This window comes from Tursiops truncatus, chromosome 11, assembly GCF_011762595.2.
Source record: "Tursiops truncatus isolate mTurTru1 chromosome 11, mTurTru1.mat.Y, whole genome shotgun sequence".
NCBI lineage: Eukaryota > Metazoa > Chordata > Mammalia > Artiodactyla > Delphinidae > Tursiops > Tursiops truncatus.
In genome coordinates this window covers 41,606,191-41,627,342 of record NC_047044.1, presented here as the reverse complement: position 1 = coordinate 41,627,342, position 21,152 = coordinate 41,606,191, and the positions used below count along the sequence as shown (strand labels likewise).

Here is a 21,152-nt window from a genome sequence, read left to right as displayed (position 1 = left end):
TGGGGAGAGGACAATTTAAAATATACATGCTTTAATCCAGCAATTGCAAGGCTAGGAATTATTCCACAAATATATTATACAAACGCACAAAGACATAAATAAACATATCCAACGAAGTAATAGGTGAGGAAAACTGGAACCAGCCTTACTGTCAATGATTAGGAGCTTGCTTAAATTATACTACATACAATTGAAGAGCATGCTGCAATTTTTTAAAATGACTTAGTATCTGTATATACTAAACTAGAAAGAAGACCACAACACATTAGGTGGAAAAAACAAAACGATAGAACATAATATATAAAATACTCTTTTTGTTTCTGAATTTTTCATTTTTACAATGAACATGTATTACTTTTATACTTCTTTTTATTTTGAAAAGTCTTAGAAGTAGGTCTTCATCACTTTTCTTTTGAGCTTTTTAACTAACAAAGCCTCCAAGATGAACTCCTATAGTAATTATATATATTCAGAAGTCTCTAATAATCACTCTAATAATTCTTTCTTAAAACAGCTAACAAAATTAAAACCAAGAAATAGGTACACTTCTAGTCATTTCCTGGAGTTCCAAATCATTTTCTTGTCTTTTCAAGTGTAAAAGGCTGCACTGAAATATCAATACAGGATGACCCATCCTGCAGATACGAGTCAGCCTCTTTCCCCAGCCAATCCTGTCACTGCCCAATGGGCTCATGAACAAAGTAGCCACCATGGTAGGGATGCAGGTTATGCATGGGTTTAGCAACATGGACCTCCACTCACCAAGACCAACCTGGCTACTACCACTGCTGAGTGCCAAATCTACCAGCAGCAGAGACCAACACTGAGTCCCCAGTATGACACTATTACCTAAGGTGATCAGCCAGCTACCTGGTGACAGGTTGATTACACTGGACTGCTTCTATCATGGAAGAGGTAGTACTTTATTCTTACTGAAATAGATACTTAGTCTGTATACAGATTTGCCTTCGCTGCACAAAATGCTTCTGCCAAAACTACTATCCGTGGACTTACAAAATGCCTTCTCTACCCCTCCTATTGTTCTACAAAGCACTGCTGCTGATCAAGGAACTCATTTCACAGCAGAAAAAAACAAACAAAAAACTGTGGCAATGGGCTAGTGAATTCACTAGTCTTACCATATCATCCTGAAACAGCTGGCTTGATAGAACAGTGGAATGGCCTTTTGAGGACTCAGTGAGAGGACCAGCCAGATGGCAATACCTTGGGCAAGGATCTCCAAAAGGCTGTATATGCTCCGAATGTCCGATATATGGTGCTGTTTCTTGCATAGCCAAGATTCACAGGTTAGGACTCAGAGGAAGGAAATGGAAGTGGCACCACTGACTATTTATTGACCCACAAGCAAAACTTTTTGTTTATTTATTTTTATTGAAGTATAGTTGATTTACAATGTTGTGTTAGTTTCTGGTGTACAGCAAAGTGATTCAGTTATACATATTCTTTTCCCTTATGGTTTATTACAGGATATTGAATATAGTTCCCTGTGCTATACAGTAGGACCTTGTTGCTTACCTATGTTATATATAGTAGTTTGTATCTTCTAACTCCAAACTCCTAATTTATCCTTCTCCCACCCCCTTTTCCCTTTGGTAACTGTAAGTTTGTTTTCTATATCTGTGAGTCTGTTTCTGTTTCATAAATAAGTTCATTTGTGTCATATTTTAGATTCCACATATAGGTGGTATCATAAGGTATTTGTCTTTCTTTTTCTGACTTACTTCACTTAATATGATAATTTCTAGGTCCATCCATGTTGCTGCAAATGGCATTATTTCATTTTTTTTATGGCTAAGTAGTGTTCCATTGTGTATATATAACACATCTTCTTTACCCATTCATCTGTCAATGGACATTTAGATTGCTTCCATGTCTTGGCTGTTGTAAATTGTAATTAGAGTTTCCTCTGGATATGTGCCCAGGAATGGGATTGCTGGATCATATAGCAACTCTATTTTTAGTTTTTTAAGGAACCTCCATACTGTTTTCTATAGTGGCTGCACCAATTTACATTCCCATCAACTGTGCAGGAGGGTTCCCTTTTCTCCACACACTCTCCAGCATTTGTTATTTGTAGACTTTTAAATAACGGCCATTCTGACCAGTGTGAAGTGGTACCTCATTGTATTTTTGATTTGCATTTCTCATACTTAGCGATGTTGAGCATTTTCTCACGTGCCTATTGGCCATCTGTATGCCTTCTTTGGAGAAATGTCTATTTAGGTCTTCTGTCCATTTTTTGATTTGGTTGGTTTTTTGTTATTGAGTTGTCATGAGCTGTTTGTATATTTTGCAAAGTAAGCCCTTGTTGGTCACATTGTTCACAAATATTTTCTCCCATTCCATATATTGTCTTTTCATTTTGGTTATGATTTCCTTTGCTGTGCAAAAGCTTACAAGTTTGATTAGGTCCCGGTTGTTTATTTTTGCTTTTATTTCTATTGTCTTGGGAGAGTGACCTAAGAAAACATTGATACAATTTATGTCAGAGAATGTTTTGCCTAAGTTCTCTTCTCGGAGTTTTATGGTGTCACATCTTACATTGAAGTCTTTAAGCTATTTTGAGTTTATTTTTGTGTATGGTGTGAGAATGTGTTCTAACCTCATTGATTTACATGCAACTATCCAGCTTTCCCAACACCACTACTAGCAAAAATTTTTGTTTCCTGTCCCCACGACCTTATGCTTTGTTGGTCTAGAGGTCTTAGTTCCAAAGGGAGGAATGCTTCCATCAGGAGACACAACAGTGATTCCACTGAACTGGAAGTTAAGCCTGCCACCCGCCCACTTTAAGCTCCCCATGCCTTAGAATCAGTAGGCAAAGAACGAACTTACTGTGCTGGCTTAGGTAATTGACTCTAATTACCAAGGGGAAATTGGACTACTATTCCACAATGGTGGTAAGAAAGAAAATGTCTGGTTATCGGAGATCCCTAAGAGCATTGCTTAGGACTACCATGCCTTATGATTATATTCAATGGAAAACTATAATAGCCCAACCAAGGCAGGACTACTACTGACTCAAACCCTTCAGAAACAAAAGTTTGGGTCACTCCACCAGGTAAAGAAAGAACTATGGCTATCTGAGGTGCTTGCTGAGGGCAAAGGGAATACAAAATGGGTAGTGGAAGAAGGCATTTATAAATACCAGCTACCACTACATGACCAGTTACCGAAATGAGAATTATAATTAGTTATGAGTATTTTTTCCTAATTTCGTTATGAATATGTTTCTGTGTGTAGGCATCAAATAACTGTTTTCTTCCCTCTCATCTCCTTGTCATATAACATAAGATACACTGACTTTACATTATAGTATTTAAGTACTGTTAAATATTTAAGTTATAGGATATCAAGGAGAGTGAACATCACCCAAGGACTTTGCAGCCTGCCCTGCAATTTCAGACTTGCCAGCCCCCACAATCACGGAAGCCAACTCCTTAAAATAAAGCCACTCTTTCTCCCCCTCTCTCTTTCTGTATACATGTAAATCCTATTGGTTCTGTTTCTCTGGAGAACCCTGACGAATACAATATGTATGTGTGCATTCATATCTTGTCCATATAAATATAGATATATGTATCTCATCGTTCATTCTCACCGCCTTCTGTGCTCTCCTTTGTATCCTCTGTATCACAAAAGCTAAAAGTATGAGAACTCCACTTTGCAAATATCTTTGCCCCTGGAATTTATGTGATTTACATTCAGCAAATGCAATGCATTTGCACAATATTTGGAAGGCAGAAGAGAGACAGAAACAAGGCCATTTTTCTTCTGAATGCAGTAGACACCTGGACTTTAACAGACATGAGGTTTTACAGTAATCACCAAATGCTCCCCTGCCAGTTTGCTATGTTGGTACTACCAGGCAGCCACAATCAGCAGCAGCAGTGACTAATCTGAAAGCTTAGAACAGCCTTTCAGGCTCCATACCTCCAGCTTTTCCAAAAACTTTTAAGAATCTAATTCCCCTTACCAATTTCCCTTTTGCTCTAAGTACCTATAGTGATTTGTTGTCCTCAATGAACCTGGCCTGACAGATTTTTTAAAAACTAAATATTTAAAATATATCGTACAGGCTTCCCTGGTGGCGCAGTGGTTGAGAGTCCACCTGCTGATGCAGGGGACACGGGTTCGTGCCCCGGTCCGGGAGGATCCCACATGCCGTGCAGAGGCTGGGCCCGTGAGCCATGGCCGCTGAGCCTTAGCGTCTGGAGCCTGTGCTCCGCAACGGGAGAGGCCACAACAGTGAGAGGCCCGCATACCGCAAAAAAAAAAAAAAAAAAAAAAAAAAATATATATATATATATATATATATAGTACATTAGACAGTAATCAGGGCTGAGAAGAAAAAATTAGGAAGTGAGCAATTATATATGTCACAGTAGTAGGGAGAATTTTAGATAGGAATGACTGAGTCAAGATCTCAGTAACATGAGGGGGTGAGCTGCTCAAGTATCTAGAAGACCCTCCCAGGCAGAATAGGAAACAGCAAGCACAAAGACCCTAAGGCAGGAGTATGTGGCATGTTTAAAGAACAGCAAGGAGACTAATATGGCCAGTGGAATAAGGAAGAGAGCAGTTAGCAATGAGAACAGGAAGATAACTATGTTCCAAATCATAGAGAGCCTAATAGGACAGAAGGACTTTGACTTACACTCTGAATGAGATGGGAAGCTATCTTCAGAAAGGAGAGCAAAGAAATAACAGAATCTAACTTATGCAGGACCACTCTGGCTGCTGGCTGAGAATAGATTACAAATTGGAAGACCACTGCTATAATCCAAGCAAGAGACCATGGTGGCTTCTGCCAGAACAGTAGCAAGAGGTGTGGTGAATAGTATCAAATTTTTTAAATACTTTGAATATAGAGTCAAAAGGATTTGTTGATGAACCAGATGTAGGGTGTGAATTTAAAGAGAAGTGGAGGTAGGACTTAGGAGGTCTGTGCCCTGAGCAACTGGAAGAATGAAACTACCACTAACAGATTTGGAGTACATTATGGAAAGACTTGAAGAGGAAAGAGATGAATATCAGGAGCTCCTTTTGGATATATTCACTTTGAGATGCAGTTAGACATCTGAATAGAGATACCAAGTAGACAGTTGGACCTACGGATGTGAGGTTGAGGAGGAGCAGTCAGGCTAGAAATGTAAACTGAGAGTCAGCATATAGATGCAATCTAAAACCATAAGACTAGATGAGATCTCCTTGGGAATCAGTGTAGACAGAAAAGAGGACTGAGTTCAGAGCCCTGGGGTATTCAATATCAAAGAATCAATATTTATAGAATAAATGAATAAATCCCAATTTTTGCTTTTCAATTTTCAGGTCAACTCAACATAATTACCTTATGTAAAGACAAAATTACTCTATATAAAAAGCAATCTTGAGAAAGAAGAACAAAGCTGAAGGTATCATGCTCCCTGACTTCAGACTATACTGCAAAGCTACAGTAGTCAAAACAGGATGGTACTGGCACAAAAACAGACACATAGATCAATGGAACAGAACAGGGAGCCCATAAATAAACCCACTCAACTATGGTCAATTAATCAACAAAGGATGCGAGAATATACAATGGGGAAAAGACAATCTCTTCAGTAAGTGGTGCTGGGAACATGACAGCTACACATAAAAGAATAAAATCAGAACATTTCCTCACACCATACACAAAAATAATTAAAATCAAAATATATTAAAGACCCAAATGTTAGACCAGAAAACATAAAACTCCTAGAAGAAAACACAGGCAGAACACTCTTTGACATAAATCGCAGCAACATTTTTTGGACCTGTCTTCTAAGGCAAAGGAAACAAAAGCAAAAATAAACAAATGGGACCTAATTAAACTTAAAAGAGTTTTGCACAGCAGAGGAAACCACTGACAAAATGAAAAGACAACCTACTGAATGGGAGAAAATATTTGCAAATGGGGTTAATCAGTAAGGGGTTAATAAGCTTGTACAACTCAATGTCACAAAAAGTAAAATAATACCACCCAATTAAAAACTGAGCAGAAGACCCAAATAGACATTTTTCCAAAGAAGACATACAGATGGCCAACTGGCACATGAAAATATGCTCAACATTGCAAATCATCAGAGAAATGCAAATCAAAACCACAAGATATCACCTCACAATCTGTCAGAATGGCTATTATCAAAAAGACCACAAGTAACAAATGCTGATGAGAATGTAGAGAAAAGGGAATTCTTTTACACTACATGTAAAAGAATTCCAGCTACTGGTGGGAATGTAAATTGGTGCAGCCACTAAGTAAAACAGTATGCAGGTTCCTCAAAAAACTAAAAACAGAACTACCATATGATCCAGTAATTCCACTCCTGGGTATACACCCAAAGAAAACAAAAACACTAATTTGAAAAGATACATGCACCCTATGTTCACGGCAGCATTATTTACAATAGCCAAGATATGGAAGCAACCTAAGTACCCATCAACAGATGAACGGATATGGTATATATACATACAATGGAGTACTACTCAGCCACAAAAAAAGAATGAAATTTTGCCCTTTGCAGCAACATGGATGGACCTGGAGGGTATTACGCTCAGTGAAATAAGTAGACAGAGAAAGACAAATACTCTATGTTATCACTTATTGTGGAATCTAAAAAATAAAACAAAAAATGAACACAACAAAACAGAAACAGACTCACAGATATAGAGAACAAACTAGTGGTTACCAGTAGAGAGATGGAAATGGGAGGGGTAAGATAGGGATAGGGAATTAAGAGGTACAAACTACTATGTATAAAATAAGCTACAAGGATATACTGCACAGCACAGGGAATATAGCCAATATATTATAATGACTTTAAATGGAGCATAAACTATAAAAGTTTTGAATCACTATGTTGTACCCCTGAAACTAATATAATATTGTAAATCAACTACATTTCAATGAAAAAAATTTAAATAAAATATACAATGACAAAAAGGAAATTTCAAGTAGTAAAAAAAGTCCAAACACCCTAAAAAAAAATTCAGCACTGAATATGATAACTGTAGTTTTTCTGTAGTTATCTTCATCAAATTAAGAAACTTCCCGTCTATTATAATTTTCATGAAAAGTTTAATTTATATTTTTAATGACTGGGCACTAGTTTTTGTTAAGTACATTTACGACTCTATTGAAATGAATGCATGTATTTTTTCCTTTGCTATCTTTTTGTGATTATATTTCTTGATTTATTGAATATTAAGCCTTTCTTGCATTTCTGGAATAAATCACACTGGAACATGGAAGAAAAAAGCAAAGAAGACTCACACATATACACACAGTAAAAATCAAATCATAACATGACTGAAAAAAGGGAGCAGTCCTCAAAAAAGGAAAAATAGAACACCAGGGCTTCCCTCGTGGTGCAGTGGTTAAGAATCCACCTGCCAATGCAGGAGACATGGGTTCAAGCCCTGGTCCAGGAAGATCCCACACGCCACGGAGCAACTAAGCCTGTGTACCACAACTACTGAAGCCTGCGCTCTACAGCCTGCGAGCCACAACTACTGAGCCCATGTGCCACAACTACTGAAGCCCGCACGGCTAGAGCCTGTGCTCTGCAGCGAGAGAAGCCACCGCAATGAGAAGCCTGTGCACTGCAACGAAGAGTAGCCCACACTCGCTGCAACTAGAGAAGCCGCGCACAGCAACGAAGACCCAACACAGCCTAAATAAATAAATAAATAAATAAAAATTTATTTAAAAAAATAGAACAACCATATAATCTAGCAATTCCACTCCTGGGAAAATATCTGGAAAAAAATAAAAATGCTAATTCAAAAAGACACATGCACCCCAATGTTCATAGCCACACTATTTACAATAGCCAAGATATTGCACTTGGGAGCAACCCAAGTGCCCAACAACAGATGACTAGATTAAGAATATGTGTGTGGTGTGTGTGTGTGTATATATATATATATATATATATATATATATATATACACATATATATACAATGGTGGTGGTGTGTGTATATATATGTGTGTGTGTTTTTACATGCAACGGAATATTACTCAGCCATAAAAAAGGATGAAATTTTGCCCTTTGCAGCAACATGGATGGACCTAGAGAATATCATGCTTATTGAAATGTCAGAAAGAGAAAGACATATACTGTGTGATATCATTTACATGTGGAATCTGAAAAAGAATACGAGTAAACGTTTATCCAAAACAGAAGCAAACTCACAGATATAGAAAACAAACTTGTGGTTACCAAAGGGGAAAGAGAAGGGAGAAGGGACAAATTAGGGGTATGGGATGAACAGATACAAACTACTACGTAGATACGCAACAGGATATACTGTATAGCATAGAGAATTACAGCCATTATCGTGTAATAACCTATAATGGAGTACAGTCTGCAAAAATATTGAATCACTATGCTGTACACCTGAACATAATATTATAAATCAACTAGACTTCAAAAAATAATAATAATAAATTAAAAATTAAAAAGGGAGCAGGAAAAGAAAGATAAGTGCCCTAAATTCCTCACTGTTGAAAAAAGGGAGTTAAGATAAGAGACACTACTAACATATCAAGAAACAAGTTTTTAGTATTTCTTTGAAATCAAACACTAGAACTAAAAACGTGTAACAAAAAATCCTAGAGGGAGAGGGTGATTGACTGGAAGCTTAAGGTATAAGCATACTAATTTCCCCATCTTTCAGAGTTTAAAGCTAGAGACGTTTAAATGATAATAAATCTGGGAATAAAAAAGTATATTTTTTAAAGGTAAAACAGTAATTAAACACAGACCTAATGGTGGTAGGCCCTAGGGAGTAGGCTTGAAGAGAAGAAAGGCAGTCTCCTATTTTAACTCCTTTTAAACAGTGTATGTTGCTTGTATAACCAAAAAGAATGTCTAAGTTTTTTGTAAAAGAGTACAGTGCATCACAATCCTGACAACTCCTTTCTCCAAATTGCCAAGCTAAAGCTAGGCCTGCATCCCAATTTGAACATAATTACTAGCTAAATTCAAAGTTTAAAGAAGACTCTGTTCCCTCTTGTGCTCCTTTGTTAACAGTACTCTAGACATTGTTTAGGGAACTGGTGCCTCACTGTCTATTTACACTTTAACTAAGTTCCTAGAGAAAGAATTTTTATAAAAATCTTCTCTATTTTGGGCTTGAGTTGTTATTTCAGTCACAGAAAGAACGAAGGAGCATCTACTAAGTAAGGCTGATGGCTTTAACATATGTCATTTAACCATAACAACCTCATGACGCTATATTGAATAATGGCTGTCTCAGTTACAAGTTGTATACAATTAGGCTGTGGCTTACTATCTCACAGGATGCCCCAGAAGTTTTTTGTTTTGTTTTCTTAAATGCTTAAGTTATAAAAAAAAATATGCTCTAAAGGTAGAATGCCTATCAATGAATATACCATACTTCTAAAGAATAGCACTACCTTCTTATCACTGGAAATTAGGATTAAATTCACCAATCTTAATCTCATTCATTGTCAACTTGATTAAAAAATTAGATTGCAAATAAGAGTAATTTGATCTAGCTAGTCTGAACTAATCTACAGTATTTACGCTAGGTTAAATACTAAAGGAAAGTCTAACATAATGAGAAATTAATTACACAAATGTGACAGGTCCCCAAAAGCAAGCTAGCACCAACATCTTATTCATAAGCAGTTAAAAAAAAAGTATATATATATATACATGCACGTGCGCACGTGCGCGCACACACACACACACACACACACACACACACACACACACACACACGGACTGCTTTATTAAAGCAGGCTGTCTATCCAAATGGCTTCCATCAAAATTATTGTAAAACAGTGTAGTACATTTTTTTCATAAAGTATATTAATATTTTGGCACCTATGAATTAAGTTAAGATTTCCTCCGTTCTAAAATATAACAGCGATGATAATGATGGTAATAAGACTGGGAGGCAAGCAAAAAGCTGGAATGGGCAAGGGGGAAGCGGGATAGGAGTGTGCAGGGCAAATTATCCTACTGTGGCTGTACAACCCCAGGGAGACAGATGAGGAAGACATGTCGGGGAGACAGAGAGAAGAAACAGACTGAATGAGTCAGACCAAGTCTTGGAAGAGGGAAAGGCATTAAATTACCTAAGGATATAAAGATGAAAGGAAGGAAAATATCTGGATGACTCCTCCTATCCGGATTTCTCTGGAGTATGTAGGTATGTAGGTATTCTCAAAGCACTGCCCCTCTTAAAAAACCCTCATTAAAATTACATTATTTCACAAATATACTATGCCTATATGTATGTCTATTTCACAGTGATTATAATCTAGTTTGCATTTATCTGACTGTCTGACAACATATTAAAGCCCAATCAATTACTTAAATTCTGAACTAGAAGGGTGTCCAAATACTTTTTCTATCTCTGATTTGTAAAATTCATTGAACAGTTCAACCAGATGCACTGTTTTAGATAGATATATGTGTATATAGATGTAATACTGTGATTTGTAAGAAATGTATGTAATTGGTCATTCAAATGACCTAATATATATATTTCAGATATATTTGGTCTTCATCCACGGTTCCTGGCTCACAGCTCCCAAAACCCTTGGAATCTTCTGGACAATAAGAATAATGGGGTAATATTCAATCTCTTGTCCTCAGTTACTTAAAACTCTTCAGGGGAGGTGACTTTTGGATCCCACCCAAGGGTGGGGGCTGGCTGCCAGGAGACCCAACCCTGCGATTAGAGGGTTGGAACTCTCAGTCCCACCCCTTGATTTCCAGGGAGGAGAGAAGGGCTTGAGATTGAATCAATATCCATTGGCCAATGATTTAGTCAATCATGACTATGTAATGAAGCTTCCATAAAAACCCAAAAAGGGCAGCTTTTTGGTCCCCATTTATCCCCCCTGAGAGCTTCTACTTCTGGGCTCCAAGCTCCGCAAGGACAGAAACTCCTTCGTTCAGGACCTTGTGCTATGTATATTTTTATCTGTCTGTTGATTTGTATCCTTTAATATCTATTTATAAAACATCAATAATCTAGTAAGTAAACAGATTTTTCTGAATTCTATGAGCCATTCTGGCAAATTAATCAAACCCAAGAATGGAGTCATGGGAACCTCTGATTTATAGTCAGACAGTCAGAAGTCCAGGTAACAACTCGGACTTACAACTGGCATCTGAAGTGGAGAATGGTCCTGTGGGACTGAGCCCTCTACCTGTGGAATCTGATTCTATCTCCAGGTATACAGTATCAGAAATCAGGAGAATTCTCAGACATCCTGCTGGTGTCAAAAAATTGCTTGTTGTAGTGGGGAAGCCTACACCCACACACACACACACACACACACAATGGAATCAGGTCTGGGAGCCCTTTTCAACTTTAATCATCCATACAAGTGACAAGGGTTACGTATAAAAAGCACAAAGAAAAATGTACTAAAGATTTTCTCGATCTGTTGCTTTACAAAATACACACTGTTTATGTAGGGTCCAGCCAAAATTAAACTGTAAGCACTTTGCCCAGAGGAAAACCAGTGTTAGTTTAAGTTCAATGAAAACCAGGAAATCACTATTACTAAATTTCTGGCAAGGTACAAAACAAATTCCATTTCCCATTATCTCTAGACCAACCACTAATATACGTAATTCATAAAATTTATGGTTTATAAATCCTTAATATCTACTGTTGCTTCATCATCAGTTATATTTCCTTTGTAGGGCTCAAAACACATTCATCAAATATTTATTTACGTCTTGTCCCATAGGAGACACCGTTCTAGATTCTGGACATATAAAGAATACATATCCTGTCCTAGCTGAAAGAGAGCAAAATAAACTAGTATACTACTACGTAATGAGCCTATGACAAAGGAATGTGTATGCTGTTACCTTCAGGAGCACATGAGGATATTAAAATCAGATTTCTGGATGTGGTAGAGTGAGAGTACCCCCGCCCTCCCAGAAAAAACCCTTGCAAACCCCTTTACATTAAAAGCAAACAAATTAACTACCAGAAATAAAATATATAAATGAACCTAGTATTAATTAAATAATGAATGAATTAATTAATAACCTAGTATTAATTAATGAAGAACCTTTCATAAATATTTACAATCTTTGCAGAGGCTCCGGACACGCAGGCTCAGCGGCCATGGCTCACGGGCCCAGCTGCTCCGTGGCATGTGGGATCTTCCCAGACCGGGGCACGAACCCGTGTCCCTAGCATCAGCAGGCGGACTCTCAACCACTGCACCACCAGGGATGCCCAATATTTACAATCTAAAGTGCTTTCTTATACAGCCTATTTTGAACTTAGGTTTATTTTTTTAGGTTCATTTGTTTGCCTTTAGACTTAGTCACAAACAAAACTAGTTTACATTATCTTCCAATTGATATATAATTCTACAAAAGAATAAAGTAAAAAAGAGGGGCATTAGAGGAGATTGGTTCAAGATGGCGAAGTAGAAGGACGTGCTCTCACTCCCTCCTGCGAGAGCACCAGAATCACAACTGCTGAACAATCAACAACAGGAAGACACTGGAACTCACCAAAAAAGATACCCCACATCCAAAGACAAAGGAGAAGCCACAATGAGACGGTAGGAGGGGTGTAATCACAATAAAATCAAATCCCATAACTGCTGGGTGGGTGACTCACAAACTGGAGAACATTTATACCACAGAAGTCCACCCACTAGAGTGAAGGTTCTGAGCCACACATCAGGATTTACAACCTGGGGACCCGGCAACGGGAGGAGGAATTCCTAGAGAATCAGACTTCGAAGGCTAGCAGCATTTGATTGCAGAACTTTGACAGGACTGGGGGAAACAGAGATTCCACACTTGGAGGGCACACAAAAAGTAGTGTGAGCATCGGGACCCAGGGGAAGGAGCAGTGACCCCATAGGAGACTGAACCAGACCTAGTGTTGGAGGGTCTCCTGCAGAGGTGAGGGGAGGCTGTGTCTCACCGTGAGGACAAGGACAATGGCAGCAGAAGTTTTGGGAAGTACTCGTTGGCATGAGCCCTCCCAGAGTCTGCCATTAGCCCCACCAAACAGCCTGTAGGCTCCAGTGCTGGGTCGCCTCAGGCCAAACAACCAATAGGGAGGGAACCCAGCCCCACCCATCAGCAGAAAAGCAGATTAAAGTTTTACTGAGCTCTGCCCACCAGAGCAACAGCCAGCTCTACCCACCACCAGTCCCTCCCATCAGGAAACTTGCACAAGCCTCTTAGATAGCCTCATCCACCAGAGGGCAGACAGCAGAAGCAAGAACTACAATCCTGCAGCCTGTGGAAGGAAAACCACATTCACAGAAAGACAGACAAGATGAAAAGGCTGAGGGCTATGTACCAGATGAAGGAACAAGATAAAACCCCAGGAAAACAACTAAATGAAGTATAGATAGGCAACCTTCCAGAAAAAGAATTCAGAATAATGACAGTGAAGATGATCCAGGACCTCAGAAAAAGAATGGAGGCAAAGGTCGAGAAGATGCAAGAAATGTTTAACAAAGACCTAGAAGAATTAAAGAACAAACAAACAGCGATGAACAATACAATAACTGAAATGTAAAATACACTAGAAGGAATCAATAGCAGAATAACTGAGGCAGAAGAACGGATAAGTGACCTGGAAGACAGAATGGTGGAATTCACTGCTGTGGAACAGAATAATGAAAAAGAATGAAAAGAAATGAAGACAGCCTAAGAGACCTCTGGGACAACATTAAATGCAACAACATTCGCATTATATGGGTCCCACAAGGAGAAGAGAGAGAGAAAGAACCAGAGAAAATATCTGAAGAGATTAGAGTCGAAAACTTCCCTAACATGGGAAAGGAAAGAGCCACCCAAGTCCAGGAAGCACAGCGAGTCCCATACAGGATAAACCCAAGGAGAAACACGCCGAGACACATAGTAATCAAATTGGCAAAAATTAAAGACAAAGAAAAATTATTGAAAGCAGCAAGGGAAAAACAACAAATAACATACAAGGGAACTCCCATAAGGTTAACAGCTGATTTCCCAGCAGAAACTCTACAAGCCAGAAGGGAGTGATATACTTAACTATATGATGATATACATCATATACTTAAAGTGATGAAAGGGAAGAACCTACAACCAAGATTACTCTACCCGGCAAGGATCTCATTCAGATTCAATGGAGAAATCAAAAGCTTTACAGACAAGCAAAAGCTAAGAGAATTCAGCACTACCAAACCAGCTCTACAACAAATGCTAAAGGAACTTCTCTAAGTGGGAAACACAAGAGAAAAAAAGGACCTACAAAAACAAACCCAAAACAATTAAGAAAATGGTCATAGGAACATACATATCGATAATTACCTTAAACGTGAATGGATTAAATGCTCCAACCAAAAGACACGGGCTCCCTGAATGGAGACCCATATATATTCTGTCTACAAGAGACCCACTTCAGAACTAGGGACACATGCAGACTGCAAGTGAGGGGGATGGAAAAAGATATTCCATGCAAATGGAAATCAAAAGGAGTAGCAATACTCATATCAGATAAACTAGACTTTAAAACAAAGACTGTTAGAAGAGACAAGGAAGGACACTACATAATGATCAAGGGATCAATCCAAGAAGAAGATATAACAATTATAAATGCTTATGCACCCAACACAGGAGCACCTCAATACATAAGGCAACTGCTAACAGCTATAAAAGAGGAAATTGACAGTAACACAATAATAGTGGGGGACTTTAACACTTCACTTACACAAATGTACAGATCATCCAAACAGAAAATTAATTTCCAAAACAGGAAACACAAGCTTAAATGACACAATAGAACAGATAGATTTAATTGATATTTATAGGACATTCCATCCAAACACAGCAGATTACACTTTCCTCTCAGGTGTGCACAGAACATTCTCCAGGATAGATCACATCTTGGGTCACAAATCAAGCCTCAGTAAATTTAAGAAAATTGAAATCATATCAAGCATGTTTTCTGACCATGCTATGAGATTAGAAATCAATTACAGGGACAAAAACGTAAAAATCACAAACACATGGAGGCTAAACAATACATTACTAACTAACCAAGAGATAACTGAAGAAATCAAAGAAGAAATCCAAAAATACCTAGAGACAAATGACAATGAAAACACAATGATCCACAACCTATGGGATACAGCAAAAGCAGTTCTAAGAGGGAAGTTTACAGCAATACAATCCTACCTCAAGAAACAACAAACATCTCAAATAAAAAATCTAACCTTACATCTAAAGGAACTAGAGAAAGAAGAACAAACAAAACCCAAGTTAGTAGAAGGAAAACAATCATAAAAATCAGAGCAGAAACAAAGAAAACAATAGCAAACATCAATAAAACTAAAAGCTGGTTCTTTGAGAAGATAAACAAAATTGATAAACCATTAGCCAGGCTCATCAAGAAAAAGAGGGAGAGGACTCAAATCAATAAAATTAGAAAGAAAAAGGAAAAGTTACAACAGACATAGCAGAAATACAAAGCATCCTAAGAGACTACTACAAGCAACTCTATGCCAATAAAATGGACAACCTGGAAGAAATGGACAAATTCTTAGAAAGGTATAACCTTCCAAGACTGAACCAGGAAGAAATAGAAAATATGAACAGACCAATCACAAGTAATGAAATTGAAACTGTGATTATAAAATCTTCCAACACACAAAAGTCCAGGACCAGATGGCTTCACAGGTGAATTCTATGAAACATTTAGAGAAGAGCTAACACCCATCTTTCTCAAACTCTTCCAAAAAATTGCAGAGGAAGAAACACTCCCAAACTCATTCTATGAGACCACCATCACCCTGATACCAAAACCAGACAAAGATACTACAAAAAAAAGAAAAGTACAGACCAATGTCACTGATGAAAGTAGATGCAAAAATCCTCAACAAAATACTAGCAAACAGAATCCAACAACACACTAAAAGGATCATGCACCACCATCAAGAGGGATTTATCCCAGGAATGCAAGGATTCTTCAATATATGCAAATCAATCAATGTGACACACCACAGTAACAAACTGAAGAAGAAAAACCATATGATCATCTCAATAGATGCAGAAAAAGCTATTGACAAAATTCAACACCCATTTCTGATAAAAACTCTCCAGTAAGTGGGCACACAGGGAACCTACCTCAACATAAGAAAGGCCATATACGACAAACCCACAGCAAACATCATTCTCTATGGTGAAAAACTGAAACCATCCCCTCTAAGGTAGCCATGGCAATCGGAGAACAAAAAGAAATAAAAGGAATACAAATTGGAAAAGAAGAAGTAAAACTGTCACTGTTTGCAGATGACATGATACTATACATAGAGAATCCTAAAGATGCCACCAGAAAACTAGTAGAGCTAATCAATGAATTTGGTAAAGTTGCAGGATACAAAATTAATGCACAGAAATCTCTTGCATTCCTATACACTAATGATGAAAAATCTGAAAGAGAAATTAAAGAAACACTCCCATTTACCACTGCAACAGAAAGAATAAAATACCTAGGAATAAACCTACCTAAGGAGACAAAAGACCTGTATGCAGAAAAGTATAAGACACTGATGAAAGAAATTAAAGATGATACCAACAGATGGAGAGATATACCATGTTCTTGGATTGGAAGAATCAATATTGTGAAAATGACTACACTACCCAAAGCAATCTACAGATTCAATGCAATCCCTATCAAATTACCAATGGCAATTTTTACAGAACTAGAACAAAAATATCTTAAAATTTGTATGGAGACACAAAAGACCCGGAATAGCCAAAGTGGTCTTGAGGGAAAAAAACAGAATTGGAGGAATCAGACTCCCTGACTTCAGACTATACTACAAAGCTACAGTAATCAAGACAATATGGTACTGGCACAAAAACTGAAATATAGATCAATGTAACAGGATAGAAAGCCCAGAGATAAACCCACGCACCTATGGTCAACTAATCTATGACAAAGGAGGCAAGGATATACAATGGAGAAAAAACAGTTGCTTCAATAAGTGGTGCTGGGAAAACTAGACAGCTACATGTAAAAGAATGAAATTAGAGCACTCCCTAACACCATACACAAAAATAAACTCAAAATGGATTAGAGACCTAAATGTAAGAACGGACACTATAAAACTCTTAGAGGAAAACATAGGAAGAACAGTCTTTGACATAAATCACAGCAAGATCTTTTTTGATCCACCTCCTAGAGTACTGGAAATAAAAACAAAAATAAACAAATGGGACTTAATGAAACTTAAAAGCTTTTGCAAAGCAACGGAAGCTACAAACAAGATGAAATATTTTCTCAGAATGGGAGAAAATATTTGCAAACGAATCAACAGACAAAGGATTAATCTCCAAAATACATAAACAGCTCATACAGCTCAATATTAAAAAAAAACAACCCAATCCAAAAATGGGCAGAAGACCTAAAGAGACATTTATCCAAAGAAGACATACAGATGGCCAAAAAGCACATGAAAAGCTGCTCAACAACACTAATTGTTAGAGAAATGCAAATCAAAACTACAATGAGATATCACCTCACACTAGTTAGAATGGGCATCATCTGAAAATCTACAAACAACAAATGCTGGAGAGGGTGTGGAGAAAAGGGAACCCTCTTGCACTGTTGGTGGGAATGCAAATTGATACAGCCACTATGGAGAACAGTATGGAGGTTCCTTAAAAAATTATAAATGGAATTATCATATGACCCAGCAATCCCACTACTGGGCATATACCCAGAGAAAACCATAATTCAAAAAGACACATGCACCTCAATGTTCACTGCAGCACTATTTACAATAGGCAGGACATGGAAGCAACCTAAATGCCCATCGACAGACGAATGGATAAAGAAGATGTGGTACATATATACAATGGAATATTATTCAGCCATGGAAAGGAATGAAATCGGGTTGTTTGTAGAGACGTGGATGAATCTAGAGGCTGTCATACAGAGTGAAGTCAGAAAGAGAAAAACAAATATCTTATATTAATGCATATATGTGGAACCTAGAAAAATGGTACAGATGAACCGGTTTGCAGGGCAGAAACTGAGACACAGATGTAGAGAACAAACGTATGGAAACCACGGCGGGTAAGTGGCAGTGGGGGGTGGTGGTGTGATGAATTGGGAGATTTGGATTGACTTATATACACTAATATGTATAAAATGGATAACTAATAAGAACCTGCTGTATAAAAAAATAAATAAAATAAAATTCAAAAACTCAAAAAAAAGAACTGAAGTAATATCTAATTACTACAGTTTATTTTTCTTAAAAATGGGTGTGCAAAAGGGATAGATTAGAAAATTAATTTCCTAGTTTGAAAATAAACTTTAGATACATCAAGATTCTATCATGTCTATAAAACACTGTACATTTTGCGGAGTTGGATACAGAGAAAAAATTATTTATGAATGACAGAACATAACTCACTTAAAGTCATATAAGCTTCTCTAAAGATATCAATCATCCCAACCTTCAGAAAGCTGCATTAAGACCCCTCTACTATACATTCATACTTCCGCTTTTAAAACCTCAAGAGAAGAAAAAAGTCATACCAAAGTAAACTATGGAGCTCCATGTGTTTTAAAAGAAATAGCAAAATACAAATGAACTTATTTACAAAACAGAAATAGACTCACAGACACAGAAAACAAACCTGTGGTTACCAAAGGGGATAGCAGAGTGAGGGGGAGATAAATTAGGAGTTTGGGATTAACATATACACACTACCATATATAAAACAGGTAAACAACAAGGGCCTATTCTATAGCACAGGGAACTATATTCAGTATCTTGTAATAACCTATAATAGAAAAGAATCTGAAAAAGAATATATATATGTATATATACATATATAACTGAATCACTTTGCTGTACACTTGAAACTATAACATTGTAAATCATCTATACTTCAATTAAAAAAAAAAAGAAATAATACCCAAATAGCCCATAGAAACAGTAACCAACCCAGTAGCAACCAGACCCCGACACACAGTCTGTGGTCTCTAAACAACATTTCTCATTAAAAGACACCAGGGCTTCTTGAAGAAATGGCATATTCCAGATCTAAGACAACAAATGTACGAGATGAGCCTAGAGTATCTTGTATTCCAGAGAGCAAGAAAGCTATCAAAGACTATTGGAGTCACATAATGAAGACTCAGGAGCCAACTTGAAGGGGCTACCAATAGCCAAAGAAGGGAAAAGTTAAGTCCTGACAAAAATGAAATAAATTAAATGGATATAGAAGCTTTGAACAGTAGATTTAAAAACTTGATTAACTGACCTATAAATTCCACTGCACCCAACAACCGCAATATATTCTTTTCAAATATACATATTTCCAAATTTGACTACATGCTGGGCCAAAATGCAAGTCTCAAATAACTTGCAAAATGTTGAAAACATGCAGACTGATCTCTGACCACAATGCAATTAAGCTAGAAATCACTAACAAAAACTTAACTAGAGGGCTTCCCTGGTGGCGCAGTGGTTGAGAGTCTGCCTGCCGATGTAGGGGACACGGGTTTGTGCCCCGGTCTGGGAAGATCCCACATGCCGCGGAGCGGCTGGGCCCGTGAGCCATGGCCGCTGAGCCTGTGCGTCCGGACGGAGCCTGTGCTCCGTAACGGGAGAGGTCACAACAGTGAGACGCCCGCGTACCGCAAAAAAAAAAAAAAAAAAAACTTAACTAGAAAATCTCCATGTATTTTGAAATTAATTAAATATACCTCTAAATAAGCTATGGATTAAAAAAGTAATCACAGTGGCAATTAGGAAGCAACAAGGAAAATTAAGTTTTTAACTAAATGATAATAAAAACACTTTATCAAAACTTGAGGTATGCAGAGAAAATTTACAGCTGTAATTGAAAACTAAAGAACTAATCATCATTTCAAAAAATGTGAAAGAGGAGCAAATTAAACCTAAGAAAGTAAAGGAAGGAAACAAAAAAGCAGAAATAAATGACATAGAAAACTAAAATACAAAAAAGGAAATCAACAAAGTTAAAAATTAGTTCTTTGAAAAGAATAAAATTAATGAACGCTAGGTGAGACTAAACAAGGAAAAAGAGTAGAAATAATCAATAGTATGATTGATGAAGAAGACAAAACAACAAATCCTCCAAACATTAAAAACATCCTAAAAGGAAATTATAAATACCTCTATACCAGTAAATTTGAAAATTTATAATGGACAAATTCCCAGAAAAATTCAACTTACTGAAACTTCTGCAAGAAGAATCAGAAAATCAAAATAGTCCTATTGAAACCAGAATAAAAAAACAACTTTCCAAAAAAGAAATATTATCTATTTATTAATGTATTCATTCATTTGTATTTTTCTATCATCTGGTACTTTGTTTGAAGAATGGTAATTAATATCTATTATAGTTCTATGTACCATACAAACAGATTATATTTGTAGAGATAGATGACAATGGTAAATCTCAAATACTTGGCTTCAAGAACCTAAAAAAATCAAAATGACATACAAGGAGCTTATGAGTCTAATAACCACCAGAAACAAGAATGACAGTTTCCCCTCTCTACCTCCCACACACCCTCCTACAAAACATCTCAGAGACAACAACTTTAAACAAAAGGCTGCAAGACCCCAAATATAGGACATTTGTTTTAGAAAGCTTTGTTATGGACTTCCTGGCATAAACAGACATGCCAAATGTTTGAAAATGAATGAATGAACTTGAAAAATACATTCTCACACTAGTTCTAAAAAGGAACAGACAACAGCAAATAGACTCCATTTCTCCTCTAGTGCAGAGTTGTTTCCTCCTCTGTGCACTCAAAGTGCTTCTAGCACGGAACTGATCACACTGTATTTCTAAATATTTGTTTACCCACCTGCCTCCCCCATTTAGATCCAAAGCTCCATGATGACATTCAATTTATACAAATTAATGAGTTGCCTGATAGGCGTCAGGCACGTGCTACCTTCTGGAGAAGCAAGGTGCACAAAACATACACGGTCCATGACCACCTGAGGTCATGTGAATCTTCTCATGGGAAATGATGTTTTAAGCTGAGACCAGTCAGCTTTGTTAAGTGGATGTGAATTTTAAGTTTTAACCTAAAAAC

The 21,152-nt window shown here is 37.3% G+C and overlaps 1 protein-coding gene across 3 annotated transcripts in view; it reads right to left on the bottom strand.

Annotated features, from left to right (window-relative positions):
* OSBPL8 (oxysterol binding protein like 8) overlaps positions 1-21,152 on the bottom strand; it is a 189,643-nt gene that overhangs the window by 130,300 nt on the left and 38,191 nt on the right. The gene's annotated exons all lie outside the window — the stretch shown is intronic.